The sequence below is a fragment of the Trichosurus vulpecula genome, chromosome 6 (genome assembly GCF_011100635.1).
Source record: "Trichosurus vulpecula isolate mTriVul1 chromosome 6, mTriVul1.pri, whole genome shotgun sequence".
In the NCBI taxonomy this organism is placed as follows: Eukaryota; Metazoa; Chordata; class Mammalia; order Diprotodontia; family Phalangeridae; genus Trichosurus; species Trichosurus vulpecula.
Genome location: NC_050578.1, coordinates 198975631 through 198983860, shown reverse-complemented (window position 1 = coordinate 198983860; position 8230 = coordinate 198975631).

The following is an 8230-nucleotide window of genomic DNA, read 5'->3' as shown; positions in this document are numbered from 1 at the left end:
CAGAACTGGACTAAGTTGAATATGCTTCATTATTCAATATGTATATGAATGATCCTCACAAATATGTATATGCACATGCATGTATATCCACTTATAAAAATTTAAAGGCAACTAAAATCTTGATATATCAAACAGCAAATGAAAAAGACTCAATATGATATTGATATTTGAATTGGTAAAAGAGTATCCAAAATAAAGGAGTATTGCATTCATTTGTATAGTGTAAATTCTTAATTGACTCCTAGAGATCACCTATATTGAGGTCATGGGTATGTTTGTACTGTGTAATGCGTATATATTATGTATACATATATATATGTATACACATATATATATATGCAATACATGTGTATATTTATATGGATGTGTGCTATTATCTATATGTAGGAACCAACTCAGAGTATCTCAGTATCTTAGGATCTATAGATACACTGAGATTCTTTCCTTTAAAATTCTTTCTAGTACATAGCAACAGCAACATTGTGCAATGATCAGCTATGATAGACTTAGCTCTTCTCAGTGATACAATGATCCAAGACAATTCCAAAAGACTTGTAATGGAAAATGCTAGCCACATCCAGAGAAAGAACTGTGGAGTCTGAATGCAGATCGAAGCACACTGTTTTCACTTTTTTTGTTTTTTCTTCCTCGTGCATTTCCTCTTTTGTTCTGATTCTTCTTTCACAACATGACTAATGTGGAAATATGTTTACCATGATGATACATGTATAACCTATATCAGATCTCTTGCTTTCTTGGGGAGGGAAGATGGAAGGGAAGGAGGAAGAAAAATTTGGAACTCAAAATTTTACAAAAATGAATGTTGAAAACTGTCTTTACCTGTAATTGGAAAAATAAAATGCTACTAAAGAAAAAATAATACGAAAATTCTTTCTAAAGGGTTTTTTTGGTTGCATAATTTGCATTTACCTAAACCCTTACAATATGGTATACTATTTTTTTTAAATCCACAGGCTCTATTATTTAATTATCAGGTTTTTAGTTATCCTTGGCCTTGGATGAAATTTCCTATTTCATTGGATAGAGCATTGGAATCTGGAAACTCCGGAATTAAATTCTACCTCTGACAAGTACTGTCTGTGTGACTTTGGGAAAATCATTTCAACTCTCTAGTTTTCCATATCTTCATGGAAAAATGGATCAGAAGGTTAGAGCTATCAGGGACCCCAGAGGTCTTCTAAGCCAACTTCCTCTTAAGCAACTGAGACCCAGGGAGGCTAAGGTCACATGGATAGGAAACATCAGAGACAGGTGTTGCAACAATGTGGCTAGCAGCTGCTGTGGGGGTGAAAGACCAACACAAGTCCAACAACAAGAATGCTGCCAGCACACATTCTTTTGATCTGCTTTACTAAGGAAGGTAACATTAGGGGGTTAACAATCTTATTTCCATCCAACATACAAATATCATTCACTTAGTTCAGGGGAAAAAGCCAGCACCCTGAACTTCAGAGCAAATACAAACAAATTGCAAACATGCATTATAAATGGACCAAATACAATTCATAGTGACCAAGAAACCATCAACATCTGGGTGAGCTGGGAGGCTCTTACAGCACATGCCCAGAGTCCCATGCCAGCACTCCTCCAGGAGTGAAAGCCTCAAGCAAATAGCTCTGTCCTCTCTTTGTATAGGGTCTTTGTACTTCATCAAAGGTCACGTGAGTGACCAGAGCTTAGGCACATACTATTGGCTCTGGTCTTAGCGACTCCCCTTAGGGCCCTGAGGGCTTCACACCCACATAGGCATAGCACCTAGTAGATAGGGGTTTTGGCCTGGGACTTTGCACCTAGTAAGACTCAATCAAAGAGACTTAACTAATTTATCATTCTAAAACAGTAAGAAAGTCCCACCTTAGTTACCAGCGCAACAGGATGTGAACTCAGGTTCTCTGACTACAGAGGTCATGTTCTTTTGATTCCACCACCACTTGTTGTTAGGTTCAAATAAGACAATTCATGTTAACGGCTTTGGGAAATTTTAAAGTATTATATAATTGCTAGTTATTATTGTTGTTATTTTATTAGTAAGTATTTTCAAAAAAGTTTGTTTCTTGGGAAATATCTAGAAATACATTTATGTATGCACATATATACCTATGCCTATATGTATGTGTATATATACTTATATAGGTTATATAGAAACTTCTAGAAAAGAGTATATTCATATATACACATATGTATATATTATAATACATGTACATATATGCACACACAAACACAGAGTCCTCAGGAGAAGCCTGTATAGTTTTTTTATTTGAAGAATTTATCTATTTCACTCTGGCAGGGAATCCCATGCCCATTGAACAGAGAGTGGATGAGTCATAATAATTAGGAAGTGGTTGGCCCACCATCATAATCATAACTAAAATTAAAATAAGACTTTTACATTTCAAAAGTTCCTCATATACATTATCTCATTTGGTCATTTCATCCTGTTGAGCGGGGTTTCTTTGGTTTGGTAAACTGATAGGGTTTTTGTACATTCAACTTTCCAGATGGTAAGATCATAAATATGTTTTTTTTGTTTTTTGAGGGCTTTTTTTTGCTTTTAATTAATTTCAAAGTCAGTTAAATAGGCCAAAATACAGCAATGTTGTGGATAACCAAACTGATCAAATCCCATGAATGAGACCTCAGACTATATGGATGCAGAATGTTGTGGGTACAATTACTTTTGGTCTTACAAAACAAATTTCTTCTGGGATAAATAATTCTGACAAGTTCCCAAGGCCTCTCCAAAGAAATTTAAGATAATTTGACCCACAGTTTCCCAAACCCAACTTATTTCCTTACTTTGTCAAATTTGAGTCTTCAAATTCAAGGCCTATTAAATCATCTTATTTTTCTTCTGGAACCCATTTTAGGGAGGACCTATCATTCTTCCCAAATAGGACTGGCTCAGTTGAATATGGTTGCATCACAGGATATAAAGCTAGAAAGGTCCTGAAGGCATTCCTCATTCTGCCTTCTCCTAGAAGTTTTTCCTGATTCTGCCAGCAAGAAAGGATTGCAACAACCTTTGATCTGCAATAGTGATACTTTTCACATTATATTACTTCCCCTACTAGGTCATATCAGCTCTTGGAGGCAGAAGCCTATCTCATTTCTCTTTGTATTCCCCTACTGGCTAGCAGAGCTTTGAACAATTTCATTGAGGAGGAACCTGAGAAAAGAAGTCACTTTTCTAAAGTTACACTGTTCTATAATGGCCAAATCAGAACAAGGATCATAGGATTCAAAAATTTAGAGGCATCTGAGTGACCAGGTAGATCAACCACCCTTACTTTATGCATGAGTAAACTGAGGCCAAGAATGGGAAACTGACTTGCCCAAGGTAACAAAATAAGGAGCAAAGGTAGCATTTTAAGCCCAGGTCTTCTCATTTGATATCCAGTGTTCATTCCTCTATATGATTCTTTCCTGAGTCTAACCAATCCATTAAAACCTATTTCAAAAGCCATCTCATCTAAGAAGGTCTCACTAGGTCTCTCACTTTCTTTTGGCCTTCCACAAAACTTACCAGGTGAACTATTTATTAGGAACCTAGAATACACTGCCTTCTATTATTCAAGTGCATATGCATCATCTTACAATTAGACCACATAGTCCTTAATGGTATGAATATGGTATAATGGAAAAATTAGGGTCCTAACCTAGGACTCATGGGGGCTGAGTCCCTTCATTATTCCCCATATTCCATCATATTCCTTCTTTGGGTTTCAGATTACTCACATACAAAATGAAGGGATTAAATTGGATGTAATATATATAGTTGATTAGGATTAGGAGTGAGAGAACCTGAGTTTGAATCCAAATTATGCTACTTACTTGCATGATCTTGGTAAATTCCCTTAACATCATTGATCCTCATTTCCCCCATCGCTAGAATGACGGGAAGTAGATAAGATGGTCTCAAGGTCCCTCCCTCATTGATTCTCATAAAATTCCTTGGATATAGAGCTGGAAGTGATATTTAGGGACTGTCTAGTACACACCCTTAATTTGGTGGATGAAGAACCTTATACCAACAGAGCTAAAATTAGTCAAGGTCATTCAGTTAGTAAATACCAGTAGCCAGAACTAAGTTTTCTTATGCAATAAATAACCTTAGTTCTTTCTACAGTAATGGTATGATGTCAAGGCTTTTCAACATCTTCATCACCCTCGTCTGGACCCTCCCCAGATTCTAGTGTACTTTCTTGCATGTCCAATGTATTTCTTTTGTAAAGATTGATATTTTTAAGACTTCAGAAGTCATTCAGTCCAACCTATATCTGAGTAGGAATCTCCTTTTAAACATTTGTTCATATATAGTACCAGTACTTGACAATAAATCTATTTCATTGACAAAGGTATTTGAGAGCCAAGGTTCAAAGTCTCATAAACAAAAGAGATGTCACCATGAATTATCTGATTGAAATATCTATTCAGTTAATCAGTATTAAATATCTATTATGTGCTTAGTTCTGTTCTAGGATCTGAGAATACAAAGACTAAAAAAAGGTAAGAAACTACTCTTTCTCTCACAGGACTCATTGTTTTTTTGAGAGTCACAACATGTAGTATTAAAGCATATGCAGAATAGATATATTCAGAATAAGTGCAATATAAATATAAGATCACTAGATATAAGTAGTTAGGGGTCAATCAATCAACACAAATCTATTAAGAACCTACTATGTACCAGAAGCTGGGAACACTAGTACAAAGAATGAAAATGTCTCTTTTTGAGAGGACAGTAACAGCTGAGAAGACGAAGAAAAACTTCACATGCAAGGAAGTGTATGATCAGCTTCTTGAAAGAAGCAGAATCTATTGGGGGAAGCGTAGTGGAAAAGCATTCCAGGGATAGAGAACTGCTAATGTGAACATACAGAGATCATAAATGGAGGGTCATATGTGAAGAACAGAGAGAAAGTCAATTTGTTTGGACATAGAGTGTTCAAAAGGAAGTAATGTGTAACTAGGCTGGAAAAATAGATTGGGACAGGTTTTGAAGGGCTTGAAAAAGCATAGAGGCAATAGGGAGTCACTGGAGCTTATTGAGTAGGGGAGTGACATGATTAGCTCCACATGCAAGAAAAAAAAATTACTTTGGCAGCTATGTGGAGGGTGGATTGCAGCAAGGGATTATGAAAGTTAGGATATTATCATCAAATCTCCACTTGACTTTGTGCTGTAAAAATCAGCCTTTTGTCAGAATACTAGCTTGTAGGATATAAACCCACTGTTATAGGATCCAGAGAGATACAAATATTATTCAGAGAACAGTATCTTTGTGCCTGAACTGGATTGTGTAGAGATGAATGACTGCCTCACTCAGCTCCAGGATCTTGAAAAGAATGTGCTGTTGGAAGAGACTTGATCTCTCAAAGCACAGATTCAGAAATGAAAACACTGTTCAGCTCTCTAGGAAAGCTCTATAAATAACACCACAAAGATTTTCATTTTTTAGAGACCTCAGAAGTTATCAAGTCCAACACATACCTGAGATGAAATCCTCTTTACAACATTCATTGATCCATCCATCCATCCAAAAAATAATGAGGTGCCTTCTAACCTGGGGATTCCATAATGGTTCCGCTTTCTCAGCTAGAGTTTTGGGAACAAGATTGAAAATGCACTTAAAAATTATAAATCTTCAGGTCTTCCCAACTCCAAAGCCAGCCTTAGTTTCATCACAATTTTGATGACCTTGAACATGAGAGTGTAGGGTATAGTGAAAAAAAAAAACAATAGCTTTAGGGTCAAAGGGTCTGAGTCCAAATCTCATCTTTAGCGTATGACCTTTTCACACATGACAACTTCTACAAGTCTCATGTTTTTTACCTGTTAAATGAGGGTGTGGGACTGAATGGCCTTTGGGGCTCCTTCTGCCTCTGGATATATGATCTTATGATCTGATATCAGAAAAAAAGCTCAAACTAAAGTGATGATGCAAACCCTATCACTCTCTATGTTGGTTGACTCCTTAGAGGTAAAGTAGAAAGAATGGTAGTGCAAAAAATCTGGCTCCAGATCCTCCTTCTGACATTTCTTAGTCGTGTAATCTTGGGAAAGCCACAACTTCCATGAGTCTCCATTCCTTCATATATAAAATGAGGAGGTTTGACTAGGTGACTTTTAAGGTTCCTTCTAGCTTCCTTCAATAAGGAGTTTGGAATAGAGATAATCTCAAATGCCACTCTGAAATATGATCTGCTATACATCCCTAGTATTCTTTCTTATCAACCAATCAACAAGAATTTATTAAGCATGTGGATTCAAAAAAAAAGATAGATTTCCCTCAAAGAACTTACATGTTACCAGAGAGATAGCACTGACACATGTAAGTATATACAAAATAAATATTAGGTAATTTGATGAAGGAAAAAAATATGCCCCTTCCAAATTCAACATGATTCATTCTGAAAATTCTATGAATTGGTGCTTATTTGTATTTGTAACTGAAATTTTGTTTAAAATGTGATAAAATAAAATTATTTTCATAACTTTATTTTTTTCAAGATGAAATTACAGTAAGATCTTTTAATCTATACTATTTACTATGAAATGTTATTCCTTTTTAAAGTGGATTTACTTCTCAGATAATAATGATCTCATGTTAGAATAAACATTTATTGATGTTAAGTAAATAGTAATGAGCGGAAATATTAGTCAGCATGTGACTTAGACATAATCCATATATTCCATTTGCTTCCCAATTATGGCTTCAGGCTAATAATCATAAATCTGTTTTCCACCAAGGCAAGGGAATCTGATATAGGTTAGACTCCATTCCATCCAGTCTTTCCCTTTTACCTTCATATGCTATGTTCCTCTTTGATTTCATAATCATGGCCATTCTCCCTGAGCAAGAGCCTTGAGTTTATTCTGTGTGTGCACTCCCAGCTTATAGCATCCCTTTCACATTAAATAAATGTTCTGTGCTCTTGAGATATGTAGAATCCTAGGATTTAGAGTTAGGGACTTTAGAGATCATCTATATCAACCCTGTCATTTTACAGATGAGAAAACCTCCCCAAAGTTAAATAGGCAGCACATTTCAGAACCGTGATATGGTTCCAAGTCTCAAGGCTCTGAATTGAGTTCTCTTTGACCTAAAACTCATAGCTGATGAGAGAGACTATCTCAGCTCTGATGGTGGACCTTTTCCATCCAATTCTAAGAATTTGTATTTTTAGGATGTCTACGACTACAGATCTGAGTTCCAGTTACAGCTGAGAATTACCTAGGAACTACATGGGAAATGATAAGTGTGGGGAAAGGTGGCAGTAGGCTTTGTGGCAGTGAGGCAAAGAATGATAGATTGGGAATTAAGAAACTTGGGTTCTAGTCACAACTGTTACCAGTCATAGAACTTTAGAGAGGAAGGGGACATTTGAAATCATCCATCCCAGAGGTGTCAAATATATAACCCCTGGCTGCATGCTCCATGCAACCCTCCCAAATGCATGGGAACCAGATTAAAATGTAATTGGGAAATATTTCACAAAATAAATAGGAATATTATGAAATACAGACATTACATTTTAAAACTAAGTCATTATGCAGCCCATAGTGATCCTTGTGTGCAGATTAGTTCCCCTTCCTGTCCTTTCCCCCACCACCCCGCTCCATTTTGGTTTTGACATCACTCATCTATCCCAACTCCTTCATTATATAGTTGAAGGGACACAGGCCCAATAGGATAAAGTGACTCGCCTATGGTTACAAAACTAATTAGGGGAAGAATTGGATTAGAATCCTAATTTCTGCTTTTGTAAGATGAGTATTTTAGGCGAAATGGCCTCCAAGTTTCCTTCTCTCCCTAAAAACTATAATTCTATACCTAGCATCCTTCTAGTCATATTTACTCAAGTGCTGGGTAAATAATACTGAAAATGGAGTCAGACCAGTTTGAATTTCAACTCCCCTCTTACTAACTGTAACCTTGTGTACGTCAACTGCTCTGAGCATAATTTTCATAATTTAAGAAATGAAGTGATTGGGCCAAATAATAAAGCCTGCTTTCAATTATAAATTAACTTAATTATTGCACTCAATTTCATAAAAGCATGAGGGCTAATTACGGCAAAAGAGTAAGTGGTCAGTTAGGTGGTACAATAGATTGAGCATAGGACTTGGAGTCAGGAAGATATGTGTTCACATCCTGCCTCAGACACTTATTAGTCACTTATTTATTTGATCATTTAATTAATTGTTT